Raw genomic sequence first — 16,169 nt, forward strand, 5'->3', positions numbered from 1 at the left:
AGGCCCCGCTGGGATTTGAACCCAGGATCTCCTGTTTACTAGACAGGCGCTTTAACCAGCTAAGCCACGGAGCCTGCCCTGAGGGCCGTGTTAGTTCTGTGCTATTTGAATCTGGTGTTCACTCTGCAAAGAGCAACAATTTCAGAAACGAGCGTCACCTGACTCGAGAAAGCACAGCCAAGTCCCCACTGCAGAGAGATTTCAGGTCTAGGGACGGGCGTGCGCGCCAGGTGGGAACGACCACGCCTCCGGGAGCCCGGTCTGCGGGGGATGAACAGCCGCCACCTCGTGCGTGCTCCGCCCACGGGCGCTCCCGTCCAGCGTGGAGACCAGCGCCGCCTGGCCCGAGTCGCCGAGATATCCCCACTAGCACCCAGGGGCGAGCGTTCTGGCCCGCTAGGAACCGCTTCGCGCGGGGCAGGGAGGGGCCCCGCCGGGACCAGAGCTCGGGTCACAACTGTGGGTTGGGCAAGACCCTCTTTCTGCGGAAGAAACGTTGCTCGGGAGAACCAGCCCAACGCGGTCCGAGAGTAGCGATGTGTTCTCGTGGTGGCCGGTTAGCTCAGTTGGTTAGAGTGTGGTGCTAATAACACCAAGGTCGCGGGTTCGATCCCCGTATGGGCCAGCGTGGGGGTTCTTTTGCTACTGCAGATACACCTGCATCCTGTCCCTGACAAGGTGGACCCACAAGTGCAGGTGACCCTGAGGCCATCTTGTCCCCTAGCACCACCAGGCTGCTCTGCCCCTGGCCCAGAGAGGAGTGAAATGCTGACTTCTTGGATCCTTTCTGCCCACCATAATTACAAACCACCCTCACTTCTACTTAAAAACCTTAACATTTTAAAAGGAGAAAGAAAAATGTAAGGATCAGAAAGATCTTGCTGTGGTGCCCACAGCACTTATCCCCACATGGAAGTTACCTATGACTTTACAAGCACTCATCTAAGGCCTTCGGCATGCACGTTCATTCTCTTGAAGTGAAAAGCAGCAACAAGAAGCACGCATACTGGCAAGTCTCCTCCCTCTCTGCACTCTGCCAGCTTCTGCCCTGCGGGTAGCTCTGCCCTTAAATTCTCTATGTATCCTGCCCGATTTCAAGATTCGTCTTCTTCTTCTTATACGTATTTTTTTTTTTTTTTCACACAACAGGGAGCCTCACTACGTGCTGTGCTGCGCTGGGGTTGGGGTACCTGGGGTTCTAGTTGGACACTGGCTGTGGCTGGAACCCCAGGCCACCTGCTGGCCAGGCACAAGAAGCTAACATTTTATTGGTCATTCAACTTTGCTCCTGAACATAATTTCTTCTTGCATGGGGAGCAGAAAGAAGAGCCACAAAGTTTTGCCCTTGTATGGGGCGCAGAGAAAGCTGGGGAGTGGTACAACTGAGGAACGGCCGTCGCATTGAGAACCCACGGGGGCACAGGAGGAGCTCTGAACCTGGGCGCAGCGCTACTGAAATCCGACGCTGGCGACTCTGCCTCCTGCCGCCCTCCTTGGCACTGTCCACGTGCTCCTGGGGGCAGGGACTCTCGGTTTCCCACTGCCCTGAGGTTCTAGGGTGTTCCTTTTGTCTTTCCTAAACTTGAAGCCTTCTCTTAGGGTCTCCGCCCTTCCCCTGTTCTGCTGTCCTCTTCGGGCATCAAGAGCACACGCTGGGCCTTGAAGATTCCAGGCCTTGGGCCTAGCTCCGTCCGCTGCCTCCACCATGGTTCTTGGAGGTTTCAGCACCCAGAAAGGTGATGTCCTGTGGCCCTCCTGTCCCCTGTGTCTCTCCCTGTGGTTGTGTTTTTCACACTTTCTTGCACCTGCCTTATTGGTCAGAAATGTGCACCACAGTTCCCATCATCCTCCACTCAGCTCCCAGTGATGCCGCGCTTGCCCTTGAGCCCGCGCAGGCACTGAGGGGCCGGGGCCTCACAGCCGCATCCCCGCTGCACCAGCGCCCCCCCCCCCCGGGCCTTCAGCTGTGGCGCTCAGTTGAGGCTTGGACTCTCAGAAGACTCTGTTCACGTGTGGCTGTGTGAGAGCTTCTTCCCTGGCTGCCCAGTGGCACACGCTCGCACCCCGCATGCTTGGCTGGCTGTTCCCGAAGGAACACAAGTCCCCTGAGAATGGGGCACCCCCCATCTCTGCACAAACCCTGTTCCAGAGGCAAGCCCTATGCACTGAGGATTTGATCAGCCCACATTTGCTGGACGAGCTGGACCCAGGCCAGGACTAGCTTTAGCAGACAGGACCATGGGTTTGAGGGGATGTGGGCGTAGGGCCAGGGGCTCAGCTTCAAATGGAAAGACAAAATGGAAACGAGACTTAAAGTGTCAATACAATGTACTTAAAAGAAGACAAGGGCTGGGCACACTATCCTGTAATTTTCACTCCGGGGAGGCTGAGGCAGAAGGACCACTGTGAATTGTAGGCCAGCCTGGGATACACAGTGAGGCCCTGTTTCAAAACAAAAGTGGGGAGTAAGACAAGGTGAGCAGCAGGGCAGGGTGGACTACCCATGATGCCTGGGCTTCCATTCCGGGCACCCAAAACCAAACCCCAAACGAAAACTAAGCAGATACCAAAAGAAATGCATAGTGACAGGCAGGATGTGAGGGCGAAGGGGCAGAGTGTGTGAGGCGCTGGCTTGACCTTGGCACCATGAAAGCAAGCAGCAGCCAACCTAAGCGGCGAGCTTGGCAGCACACTGAAGGCCAAGAGGTTGTTCATTTTGCTCTTTTTCTAGTATTGAAAGATGACCTCCTCCTTACCCAAAGCACCGCCTCAGAAGCTGTGGATTGCCAGCTGGAAAAGGCCCTGAACACGGTTCCCAAGAGCCCACTTACACAGCAGGTTCCACGAGCGGACCCAGGTTGGCTGTGCCCACCCCAGCAGCATCTAGAACAAGAAGGGGTACCGCCTGCTCCACCCGGAACATGTCACACAGGTATTCATTTTGTCAAAGCATTGAGAAGATATTTCTAGACGAGTCAGAGATAAATGTTCAATTATTTTCAAAGCTACAAAAATTAGGAAAATTACCACAAACAGCAGCTTATAAGTAATGAAAATGCATTTTCTTCAGGGGAAAAGGAGATCGTATTTCTTGAGGACTTACTATTTACCAGGCGCTGAGGCAGTACAGAGCCTGTGGGGTGTGTGTGTGTGAGGTCCCCTCATGGGCAACTCCAAGGGCCCAGAGAAGGAGTGCAGCCCACACCGGCAATCGGCTCACAGCGCTTGCTCTAAATTCCCAGACTCCAGAGGTCACCAAGTTCCTATCTTCCAAAGCAAATTCGTGGATTTATCGGAGACACCACCCTCAGCGCTACCCTCCTAACCACACAGCCAGAGCACAAGGCCCTAGGACAGCCCTTGGTGTCAGGGGTCCTAACTCCCTCACCACAGTGCTGGTGCGGACCCCTGGCCAGGAAAGAGGCTGTTCTGGGGAAGCAGCGGGTTAAAAGGGGCAAGCACCAGGGCAAGAGGTTCGGTCTAGTTTTACTTGGAGGATTTCACACTTCAGTTTTACTTTCCCAACTGTGCTGAATGTATCTTTCGATGTGAGATCCAAAGGACTGTACATTTTTCCGCTCTCACTATGGTTGATTTAGCTTTCCCCCTTTCTCTTTTATAGGTATTGTGCTACAGAGGAGGGCACCAAAAGCACGCACAGCGCCGCGAGCAGCCGCGCCCCGCGTGCCTGGGCACCCCCGCCTTCCCAAGGCGAGCACTGCCAAGCTCCTCTCGCTGCCTGCTCGCACACACTTGCGCTGTGTGTCCATTAAAAAGTGGGGCTATCATCCTAAAAGAGCATTGCTGTACCCTCATTTTTAACTTAATATTATCACTTGAACTTCCTTACTGAACGACACTAGGTGACTAATTGCTACCTTTTCTTTCTCCCCAGTATTGAGGATCAAACCAAGGTCCCCCAGCCCCCACTTTTGAAGGAGCTCTTGGCCTCATCACAGATGCTCAGCGACATAACCGAGGCCATGAGGACCGAATTTTCCCGAGTCCCCTGTTGGGATATCACAGCCGGAAGCTCAAAGCCAGTGGCTCTGTTACGGAGGCGGGGATGTCGCCCTAGGCGGGCGACCGTAGGGGGCGGGGCTTCCAAGCGCCCTGCTGGCCTCGAGGTGCAGCGCTCTCGGAAGTGGGGAGCCTGGCGTCTCCTGGGCCCCCAGGTAGTTTGCCAATCGCTAGCAGTCCGCAAGGCTTGACATGGGAAATGACAGAAGTAGTTTTTCCAGATTTAAAGTGTTTACGCAAAAGAATAGGTAAAGGGGATCGTGGTCCAGTGTTTTTCAAGGAGCGAACAGAAGAAAAGAAGTTGTACCGAGAGTGGGGTTCGAACCCACGCGGGCACCAGCCCATTGGATCTTAAGTCCAACGCCTTAACCACTCGGCCATCCCGGTGCCTGGGCTGTTTGCGCAATCATCCCCAGTCGGTGCTGAGCGTCCGGGAAGCCCGCGCTCCGCTTTCACCAAATTGAGTTAAAATAGGAAGAAGGGTGGTTAGGAAGGGGGTAGGGGCGGGGAGGAAAGGGGAAGAGGAGGACAGAGAAAACCCTGCTTTCTGATAGCATTTCTCCGGACTCCTGTCCTGTGCTCTAGAGAAAGCGCTGTTTGTATTTGACTGTAAAGGGAAAGTCCTGGGTCAAGTTCCAGCGAGAACTTTCTTGGGGCAACTCCTTAGACCTCTAGTGGCAGAGGCTTGTAGTGATGGAAAACAGCAAACTTCAGGATTCTTTGAAATTAGCGACGGGGCTGGGGTGCTGCTGCGTGCCAAATTCCCAGGGAATCAACGGAGCCGTTGCCGAGGCCCTCACATACGCTCGAACTGCAACCTTCTGCATCCACTTCTGCATCTCTCTGCGTGAGAACCAGCGTCGTTTAACATTTTTGCTTATAATACAATTCCAGAAAGCCCGTCGCCTTGAAGACCGCCCCTCCCCAGTGGGTGCAGGTAACGGTGAAACCGAGGAGGCCAGCAGGAGCGGGCAGCGACCAGGCGCTAAACCGAAGCAGATCGAAGGCGGGGCGGAGAAGCTGGGCTGGTCTCGGTCCTACGACCCGGGGAATGGGGATATTTTCTGCGACTGATTTGAAGGGTCGAGGCCGGCGAGATACAAGGAAGTCACTGTACATCCTCTGTAACCCAAAATAAGTATGCTCTTACGCAGTCCCGAACTGCTGACCTCCCAAATGGAAGGCGAACGCGAAAACTGCCGCACCAGGGAACCCGCGCTGCTGCGGCGTTGACACCAGGCCCGCAGCCTTGCATTTCTAGTTTCTAAACTAAAAAGCCGCTTGCGGCACCCGGGCCGGAGCTCACTGCCTTCTCACCAGCGCGTACCGCAACTGCACTTTTAAGCCGTTCCAGGCACGCAACTAGGAGCGGGTGCGCGTCTGGGCTCGGTGGACGCGCTCTCCACGCGGCACGGCGGCGTTCTGTGGCGGGGGGAGAGAAGGCACCCACAGAGTCAAGTCTGGCCGCGCTCCACGAAGCCCCGCCCTGTCCCCACAGCGGTCCTTGGGCTCCCGGCCTCCCCTAAAAGCCCCGCCGGAGCTGGGCGTGCAAACCTGGTTTCTCTCGGCAGGCGCCGCCCTGACATCCGTGCTTGCACCGGCCGTCAAGCTGGGCGCAGACTCAGCTTATTGCATCGCGAGGGCACGCGCAGCGCCACCCGGGTCCGCACGACCCGGGAGCTGGTGCCCACCCGGACCCGCTCCTGTCCGCAGAGCAGGGCGGCCGAGCGTGGTTCAACAGCGTCGCACCCTGCGGGGCGCGGAGTAGAAGTCACCTAAATACTGCTGTGGAAGGCACTGTACTGGGCAGGGCCCGCGGTTCACTGGTCTTCAAGTGGTGGAATGGTCCTCGCTCTAGGCTTTTGGCGGTAGGTGGAGACCTTTGGCGCTGCCCTAAGTGTGGCACGAGAGGCCTGGGGAGGGGGCTGCTGGTGTCTCTTGGGTAGACAACAGGGCGCTGCTAAGCCTTCCCCAGGGCACAGGACAGGACCCAGAACAAGGACTCATCCAGTTCCAAGAGTCAGTCGTGCTGAGACTCAAACTGGAAACGGCAGTGGGTCCGCTTTCAGAACTCCAGAGGGCATTTTCTGGTGCCCAAGTCTGTTACACGAACTGGGCAAGTTAAGTAAACTTGAAGGGCACTTGTGTTAGTCGGTGTCCTCGCCGGCTTTGGGATCGCCCGTTCCCGGACCTGGGCATCAGTGCTGCACCACGTTAACCTGCGTTTCCTGGTGATGCGTGGCACGGAGCGTCTTCACACACGCCCGTTTGCCATCTGCGTTGTGCGTCTTCTCGAATGACGTGTGTTGTGACTTAAAAGCCCACCTTTTAACCAGGTTGCTGGTGTCCCTGACTTCCCTACTTATTTTGAGTAATGGTTCTGCATTGCATGTGCTTTTTGCAAATATTTTCTCTGCCTTGTGCCATGTCTTTCATTCTTTTGAGATTACAGAGCTTTTATCCTCTGCAACTTCTCATTCTTTCCTTAGAATTTCTGCCTCTCCGCTGACCTTGCCCACCTGTTCTTGCACACTGCCCACTGTGAGACCTGGACATCTAACTCTCAGATGCCTCCTAGCCATGCTCAGGTGACTCCAGCGTCCTTGTCACTTCTGACCCTTTGGACTGCGGCTACCTGCACTGGCGCACGTCCTGCTTTGCTCGGTAACCGCACATACACGTGGAACTGCCACACATACTTCTGTATCAGGTGACAGAGTGCGGCGCAGGGAAACATTCTGCACTCTGAGGAAAGCCCTGTCTTCCAGTGACCTGCACCAGGGGGCCATGAGCCCCAGGGGTGCTTCTCAGGCGTTTGCCCCCTTGGTGGAGCTGGTGGCTGCCGTGGGCGAGGGTGCTGATCTTCCAGCCCTGGTCCCTGGCTTGGATGATAATTTATTAATTTTAATTTTATTTATTTATTTATTTAAACATTTATTTATTTATTTATTTATGCGTGTGTGTGTGTGTGTGTGTGTGTGTGTGTGGCCAGCTCAGCCCACCAGGGGGCGGGGCTGGCTGGCATGTGGTGCTGGGGGATTGAACCGTGGTCCTTGTGCTTTGCCAAGCTTGTTCCAAGTAGGTGCTTTAGACCACTGAGCCATCTCGCCAGCCCAATTTTAATTTTATGAGTTTTATATTACATTATGTATGCTTACTAGAAAAGTAAGTTCATGTATTTGTTTGTTTGTTTTTGGCAGAACTGGGGATTGAACTCACACCCTTGTGCGCTTGCCAGGGCTTTTCATGTGTTTGGTTGTCACAGGGTTTCACTATACAACTCAGACTCTAATGATCTTCCTGTTTTCAGCCTGCCCAGTGCTGAGATTACAGGCATGTGCCACCACATGCGACACCACTCCTGGTATCGGCTGCCAGCTCAGTGTGTCCAGGAGTGGGGCCAGTGTATCGTGTTGTGCGGGGGATCGAACCAGCCCCTGTGCTTGTCTGCGCAGGTGATTAGTCTGCAGAGCTATCTCACTGGCCTAAAAAAATTGTATTTTTCATATGCAATGAGTGTTTGAAAATAAAAAATTTCAACATCAACTATTCACCTGCTTATGAGATCTAAAAACTAACAGCAGAAATAAATTCCTATGTGACCTACAACGAAAATACAAACAGCCCTACCACCGAAATGATCTTTGCTTCAGTTGTCCCTCCCCAGGCAGCCTTCACACGTGGCAGCAGCAGGTCCCACGCGCTACTATTGCTTACACTGATGGTACATGCTTTGCTTTCCTGTGTTCTTTGGTAGGACGTACTTGACACCTTGCTGGTCTTTCTGTTTTCTCAGGACATTCTTGGGACATCTCGCCTGTCTGTTCACCCGTCTGATCTGGAATTCTTTTGGGAGATATATATTTTTTCCTCCTCTGCTGTGGCTGATCATTTATCAAGTCCAGCCACAGTCCTCTAAGAAAATTTCTCCATAATATTTTGTGCTTGTTATCTCCTTTGTGAATCATGAAACAATTTATGCCTGACATGTTTAGGATCCAGTAAAACACAAACACTGATCAACACTTTTTCCAAAACGAGTGATATCATAGTTGCTGCATAGCTTGTCAACAACTACTCTGTGAATCTCTTTTGTTTGCTTCCAGATAGGGGTAACTATGCAGCCCGCACCAGCCTTGAACTCACGGTGCAGCACAGGCTGACCTTGCACTCATAGGCTCCTCCTGCCTCAGCCCCTGAGTGCAGCAATTACAGGCGTGCAGCACCACACCCAGCTCCACTGTCAACCTTGTCCTTGTGGTGTAATTTTTTTTCAATTGTCTGTAATTTCTATAACCTTGCTCTGGATAGAGCAGGGAAAGGCCTCAAACTGTTTCACAAATGTTCCAGCAAGCCCTGTGGGAATGCATTGTGGTGTGATGTTGACAGTATCAGTACTACCTTTTTTTCTTGCCACATAGGAGGCCAATGTTATGTCTTTCTGAAATCTAGAGATTGTGCTATACATTTCTCTTTTTTTATACATTTAGTACAAGGTTTACAGGGTCTCACTACACAGATTGGACTTGTAGTGATCCTCCTGTTTTCAGCCTCCCAAGCACTGGGATCACAGGCACACACCACCGCGCCCCGTCTTATGCCATACATTTCTCTATAGTGAATTTGCAATGGTTTTTGTTTTTTTTCCAGGAATCTCAGCTTTGTTCTTGCAAACAGTTTCCATGTCGGTCAGTTGTTCTTTTAGAAAATATAACATCAATGGGTAACTAGTAAACCAGTTGTTGAATGTGACTTTTGAGTTACTTTTTGGATTGTCCGTTCACAGCTTCACAGGGTTTATCACTACATGAATAAAGAAAGACCATGTGGCTAAGTTCCAGGATAAATGTCTGAATTCAAGGTGTACAGTGTCTTCTCATTTTTATTCCCTGTTTGGAAGGTTTACTGGGCCTACATTCCTGAAATCTTCAACAACTGAGAAGGGACACAAGTTGTTCTTCAATTGTCATGCACTGAGACATTGTACAAACTGCCTAATGCTCCAAAACAAAGCTTTCAAACACTGAGCGAGTAGCTGCCACATTGTGGGAGTTTTTCTTTCTTGGCAATCGTTGTGTTGTCAACACTAGGCAACTCTGAGGAAGGCAAGTCCCTGAGTGTCATTATTGTTCTAAAAATCTCAGTGCCACCTCTGTCCCTTCTCCATAAATCCCGTAGATCCCGGTGATTAGAATGATAAAGTCCTGCCAAGAGGCTTTTAGTTGAGATCGTGAGGTGTCATGATAGATGTAATTTTGAGTATTACTCTTGACACAAAGAAAAAGTTTTATTGTATTTCCTTATCAGTGTATTTCAAAGTATCTCATAGCACATCGTCCACTACTAGTGGCTGCGGACAGAGAATCTCAGGGTTGGCGTTCCACCCAAAGGGCCTTGTCCCGGCAAGCTCATGATAACATTTACTGGCCTGGTTCTACCGTTGGCTCACTAGGCACACGTGACCGTCCGTCACACTTGGCCCCCTGAGGTCTCTTCACGTCACTGTTTTCTTCCTCAGCAGCAGCAGCGCCTGCACTCCACGCTTCCCTGCATGTCCCATCCTGTGAGCGGCTCTGGCTCACATACCCAAGTCATCACCAGCAGCTGAGTCACCTGAGGCCTCACTTCCAACCTCCTCCTGAAGTTGTAAAAGCAGATTTTCTGAACTATTTGGACTACTTGTACAAGAAAAATCAAAAGAAAAATTACAATAATAAAGTTTTTAATAAAAATTGATAGACACACAAACTGTAACAGGATGCATAATGTGGGTAAAACTCCCCTGTTGACACTTGGACCCCTGCACACACCCTGCCGATGCTTAGTATGTGGGGGACACGAACGCTGCTTCCCGCATCCCCTGGCGCAGGTACTGGGATACACAGCAGCTGTTGTATGAAGAAAGTACAGGCTTTCCTTAGAGAACGGTGACAGCTGCTTCTTTTACCCTCCCTCCGCCCCTACGATTTAAGGTTGCTCTGGTGTATTTCAAGAGCAGTTCTTTTCTCCCCACTACTGAAGCAGAAATTTTGCTTTCCTGTAAGAACCTGACTGAGCTTATGATTTCAAGTACTTAAAATTGTGGGGCCCAGGAAATGGGTGCTGGGTTTTCTTCCTTTCAGTCTTGTCCAGAAGGATCTAGGAATCCCAGTCCCTCCTCTGGTAGTGGAAAGCAGGCTGCTCTGGTGACAGTGGCTCTCTGCATTTTCCTGGCCAGCTTTTCAGCTCTGGAGCCAGTGAACAGCTTCTTGCAGGCCAGAGAAGGCATTTAAGCATTACAATGTGTGATTTTTCTCTTGAAAAATGGTTTCAGCTGTTAGCTAAAATGTTGATATGTTTTCTTTATTCCTTTTAGCTCAAGCTATTTTCTAGTTTCCTTTGCAATTCACCTCTGATCTGTGGGTTATTTAGTAGAATGGCACTGATTTCTCAGTGCTTGGAGATATTCTAATTTGTTTGTTTGTTACTGATTGCTAGCTTAATTCTATCTGAATTGCAGAAGACTTTGTTATTTCAGGTCTCTAAAGGCAGTTAGAGAGACATTCTTAATGCCCTGATTTGGGTAAATTTTCTAGAAGCACTTAGAGAGTGCATATTTTGCAGATATTTGGTGTTGTGTCATCTACATGTTCAATAAATCAAGGTTTTGAGTTAAGTGTTTTCGGCCAGGCCTGGTGTCCTGTCTGTAATCCCAGCTTTTGGGAAGCCAAGGCAGGAATATTGCAGCAAAACTGAAGCCATCCTGGGCTATGTGGCAAGGCTAGCCTAAACTACATGAGACCCTCTCTCCAAAAACAGAAGCGTTGTTCAAGCTTTTATGCCCTTATTGCTGTTCTGCTGTATTATTTATGCTTGATCCGTCTGTTACTGAGAGTATGCTAAAATTTCTACTCATGAATGTAGGTTTTTCTGCTTTTTGTTTCCTGTTCTCTTTTCTTTCTTTCTTTCTTTCTTTCTTTCTTTCTTTCTTTCTTTCTTTCTTTCTTTCTTCCTCTTCCTCTTCCTCTTCCTCTTCCTCTTTTTTCTTTTTGGTTGAGACAGTGTATGTAGCCAGGGTGGCCTTAAACTCTCTACATAACCTTGCATTGATCTTCCTGCCTCAGGCTCCCCAGGGCTCTGAAGATTCCATTTTTAAAAACTTACTATATCCGCAGGTGCTGGTGACAAAGCCGAGGTTCAGGGCCAAGCAGGCTCCAGGAGGGTGCAGAGGCAGAAGACGGGGTCGGCAGGCATCTGCTGTGCATGGGTTCTTCTGGTCCTAAGAAAGCCCTGCAGGCAGGTAGCTCATGCTTGCCTGGCAGATGATTTCGGGGGCTTTGGGGTTTAAGGGTTCCCAGGAAGTGGACATTTGTTGGGATTAATCACCAAAGTTTTAGAGGCAGCACCTCTGGGGGTGATGAGACGGGGTGGGGGTAGGGGTGGAGGCTGAGTCTGAGCTGTTCCAGGAAGGAGACCTTGGCCTGGCCACCCCAGAACCCTAAACTTCAATGGTCACCTTCCCAGCGCAGACCTGTGAGCCCAGCAGCTGCGACCCGGCATTCTGTAAGCGCAGCAGCAGGAGTGACGGTAGGAGGGACAGAGACGCCCTGACCCTGGCTGTGCTCGCATGTCTGGCAGGGGACTGGAGTGTACCTGTCACGCAGCCGGCTGACTTGCAGTCTAGGTGGGGAAAAAGGAGCAAAAGGTTCACCAACTGTTTCCGCCCGGTTTCGAACCGGGGACCTTTCGCGTGTTAGGCGAATGTGATAACCACTACACTACAGAAACCACTAGCTAAGAGATGTGCTTTCTCATTTACCTCCTTCATAGTAGCCCCAGGTGGCACCTTTCCCCCTGTCATCTCTTAGGAATAAAACTGTACTCTTTAGCACAATCAAATAAGTTTTTCAGTAGTCATTTATTACATTAAAATAAGCATGGAATTAATGTCAGAAATTTGAACTAATTTTGAAACATACTTGTCATCTTTAGGTATGGTGACTATTATTTGATACTTTTGTATATACAGATTAATTTTTAAATTTCCATTTGTTTTATTTATTTATTTTTTCCATAATTTTATTGAGAGACAAATAGCAATGAGACAGTTTCAAATCAAATTGGTAGGACAATTTCAATAATTAACACATTACATACTCTCTTCCTAGTGGTTACTTGCTGTACAAGATGCGGACATGATATCCCATTTACAGACACTATTACAACAAATCACTTTATTCATTAAAAGAATGTAACTATATATCTAGTCTAACCATTTTGAATACACAGATACAAAATGGACATTCATCTGTATCCCCTTTTTTGTTTAATTTCGTCATTTGAATATTATAGGTGTTTACATTTGTTTTAATGTTTAGTTTTGTACAACAAATAACTACAGTGGTAATTCAATCCAGAGGCATTCTTACAAAAAAAGAAGCTTTATGCTCCCTTTCTGAGTTCAATCCTGGTACCACACACACACACACACACACACACACACACACACAGAGAAATTAATAAATATGGTTAATCAATATCTTATTATCAGGAAAACAGGAAGAGGTAAAAAAATTTCTAAAAACATCTCAACATGAAAGAACATTACATTAGAAGAGAGACTGGAAAATTTAGATTCAAAAATTGCAAATTCTTTCCATAAATGAAACAACTCAATATTTGTATATGTATGTATTAATTTTGGTACTGGGAATTGAACTCAGGACCTTGCACTTGCCAAGCAGGTGCATTTGCCACTGAGTTATGTCCCTAGTCTACCTGTCTTGTCTTTGCTTGCTTGCTTGCTTGCTTGTACTGGGGACTGAACTCAATGTGTTTGTACTGAGCTACATCCCCAGTACTTTAAGTTTCTTATTTTGAGATGAGGATCTTGCTAAGTCACTAATTACCCAGGCTGGGCTGGACCAGTGCTGGATGACAGGTGAGTGGCACTGTGCCCAGTTTGATCATGAATTTTTTTTTATATATGCTGATTGGATCCATTTTTTCTACTTATATTATGTTGAGTAGATTTTAAGTGATGAAAATATTCAATTTTTAAATGCCAATAATGCCAGGTGTGGTGGTGCATGCCTGTAATCCCAGCACTTAAGAGGCTGAGGCAGGAGGATTTCTGTGGGTTCAAGGTCACTCTGGACAATATAGCAAAATCCTGTCTCAAAAAATAACAAACAAAAAAATCCAATAAAGAACAAAAGTAGGGCTTTTATTTATACCTTTGCAAACTTAGAAGTGCATGACCCAAAGCTGCCTAGTGACTAACAACTGACATTACCCAGGCAGGATGCTCTTCTGATGGCTGAGGTAGCTGGACTGCTTTAGACAATCTGGCCTGGTCCTGCCCTCGCTCACGTGACCAATTTCCAGCTTCAGCTTGGAAACAGACTTTGGCAAGGCTTGGAGTTGGAATAAGTACCTTTTGTGTAAAGGAACATGCGTGACTCTTTGGGGGACTAGGATGAAATATTACGGTATGTGTCTAGACATCCCCCAAGCCCCAGGCAGTCATAGCATGCAGGCTTTCAGAGGCAGCATCTGCCCTGGGAGGGTGGTCTGCACACAACATAGGCAACAGAACGTGTCTTCCTCTTCCCTTGCTGGTTTGCTTCTGCTGTCCTCTGCTATCTTAACTATTTTTCCCTGAGAAGCCCCTCAGCTCGCCACCCCGCCTTTCAACCAGCCAATTCTGGAGTGAAACGTCTACAAACTGGGAGCTAAATAAAACGTTTCCTTTAAATTGTTGTTTGCTTTGCTCTTGCTGTTAAAACAAACTAGGAGCAACACTTGCATAGGCACAGGGGTGGGATGGAGGTGATGTGGCTGGAAGGAGTAAGGACCGGCCTCCTCGTCCTCCTCCTCCCCCTTCTCCTCCTCCTCCTCGTCCTTGTCCTCCTCCTCCCCGCTCCCCTTCCCCCTTCTCCTCCTCTTTCCCTCCGCCTCCTCCCCCTCCTCCTCCCCCCTCCCCCTTCCCCGTCCTTCTCCTCCTCTTTCCCTCCGCCTCCTCCCCCGTCCTCCTCCTCCTCTTTCCACATTACATACTCTCTTCCTAGTGGTTACTTGCTGTACAAGATGCGGACATGATATCCCATTCTCATTTTTATTCCCTGTTTGGAAGGTTTACTGGGCCTACATTCCTGAAATCTTCAACAACTGAGAAGGGACACAAGTTGTTCTTCAATTGTCATGCACTGAGACATTGTACAAACTGCCTAATGCTCCAAAACAAAGCTTTCAAACACTGAGCGAGTAGCTGCCACATTGTGGGAGTTTTTCTTTCTTGGCAATCGTTGTGTTGTCAACACTAGGCAACTCTGAGGAAGGCAAGTCCCTGAGTGTCATTATTGTTCTAAAAATCTCAGTGCCACCTCTGTCCCTTCTCCATAAATCCCGTAGATCCCGGTGATTAGAATGATAAAGTCCTGCCAAGAGGCTTTTAGTTGAGATCGTGAGGTGTCATGATAGATGTAATTTTGAGTATTACTCTTGACACAAAGAAAAAGTTTTATTGTATTTCCTTATCAGTGTATTTCAAAGTATCTCATAGCACATCGTCCACTACTAGTGGCTGCGGACAGAGAATCTCAGGGTTGGCGTTCCACCCAAAGGGCCTTGTCCCGGCAAGCTCATGATAACATTTACTGGCCTGGTTCTACCGTTGGCTCACTAGGCACACGTGACCGTCCGTCACACTTGGCCCCCTGAGGTCTCTTCACGTCACTGTTTTCTTCCTCAGCAGCAGCAGCGCCTGCACTCCACGCTTCCCTGCATGTCCCATCCTGTGAGCGGCTCTGGCTCACATACCCAAGTCATCACCAGCAGCTGAGTCACCTGAGGCCTCACTTCCAACCTCCTCCTGAAGTTGTAAAAGCAGATTTTCTGAACTATTTGGACTACTTGTACAAGAAAAATCAAAAGAAAAATTACAATAATAAAGTTTTTAATAAAAATTGATAGACACACAAACTGTAACAGGATGCATAATGTGGGTAAAACTCCCCTGTTGACACTTGGACCCCTGCACACACCCTGCCGATGCTTAGTATGTGGGGGACACGAACGCTGCTTCCCGCATCCCCTGGCGCAGGTACTGGGATACACAGCAGCTGTTGTATGAAGAAAGTACAGGCTTTCCTTAGAGAACGGTGACAGCTGCTTCTTTTACCCTCCCTCCGCCCCTACGATTTAAGGTTGCTCTGGTGTATTTCAAGAGCAGTTCTTTTCTCCCCACTACTGAAGCAGAAATTTTGCTTTCCTGTAAGAACCTGACTGAGCTTATGATTTCAAGTACTTAAAATTGTGGGGCCCAGGAAATGGGTGCTGGGTTTTCTTCCTTTCAGTCTTGTCCAGAAGGATCTAGGAATCCCAGTCCCTCCTCTGGTAGTGGAAAGCAGGCTGCTCTGGTGACAGTGGCTCTCTGCATTTTCCTGGCCAGCTTTTCAGCTCTGGAGCCAGTGAACAGCTTCTTGCAGGCCAGAGAAGGCATTTAAGCATTACAATGTGTGATTTTTCTCTTGAAAAATGGTTTCAGCTGTTAGCTAAAATGTTGATATGTTTTCTTTATTCCTTTTAGCTCAAGCTATTTTCTAGTTTCCTTTGCAATTCACCTCTGATCTGTGGGTTATTTAGTAGAATGGCACTGATTTCTCAGTGCTTGGAGATATTCTAATTTGTTTGTTTGTTACTGATTGCTAGCTTAATTCTATCTGAATTGCAGAAGACTTTGTTATTTCAGGTCTCTAAAGGCAGTTAGAGAGACATTCTTAATGCCCTGATTTGGGTAAATTTTCTAGAAGCACTTAGAGAGTGCATATTTTGCAGATATTTGGTGTTGTGTCATCTACATGTTCAATAAATCAAGGTTTTGAGTTAAGTGTTTTCGGCCAGGCCTGGTGTCCTGTCTGTAATCCCAGCTTTTGGGAAGCCAAGGCAGGAATATTGCAGCAAAACTGAAGCCATCCTGGGCTATGTGGCAAGGCTAGCCTAAACTACATGAGACCCTCTCTCCAAAAACAGAAGCGTTGTTCAAGCTTTTATGCCCTTATTGCTGTTCTGCTGTATTATTTATGCTTGATCCGTCTGTTACTGAGAGTATGCTAAAATTTCTACTCATGAATGTAGGTTTTTCTGCTTTTTGTTTCCTGTTCTCTTTT

General features: G+C 48.8%; 4 non-coding genes across 4 annotated transcripts; 1 reads left to right on the forward strand and 3 right to left on the reverse strand.

Moving 5' to 3' along the window:
- Trnat-agu lies at positions 1–74 on the reverse strand. Its single transcript has one exon. It is a non-coding gene; the product is annotated as a tRNA-Thr (tRNA).
- Positions 75–551: 477 nt separating this feature from the next.
- Positions 552–625, forward strand: Trnai-aau. The gene has a single exon. It is a non-coding gene; the product is annotated as a tRNA-Ile (tRNA).
- A 3,699-nt stretch (positions 626–4,324) lies between these two features.
- Trnal-uaa lies at positions 4,325–4,407 on the reverse strand. Its single transcript has one exon. It is a non-coding gene; the product is annotated as a tRNA-Leu (tRNA).
- A 7,307-nt stretch (positions 4,408–11,714) lies between these two features.
- Positions 11,715–11,787, reverse strand: Trnav-aac. The gene has a single exon. It is a non-coding gene; the product is annotated as a tRNA-Val (tRNA).
- Between the last annotated feature and the right edge of the window lie 4,382 nt (positions 11,788–16,169).

The sequence above is a fragment of the Octodon degus genome, unplaced genomic scaffold, assembly GCF_000260255.1.
Source record: "Octodon degus isolate 3935 unplaced genomic scaffold, OctDeg1.0 scaffold00023, whole genome shotgun sequence".
In the NCBI taxonomy this organism is placed as follows: Eukaryota; Metazoa; Chordata; class Mammalia; order Rodentia; family Octodontidae; genus Octodon; species Octodon degus.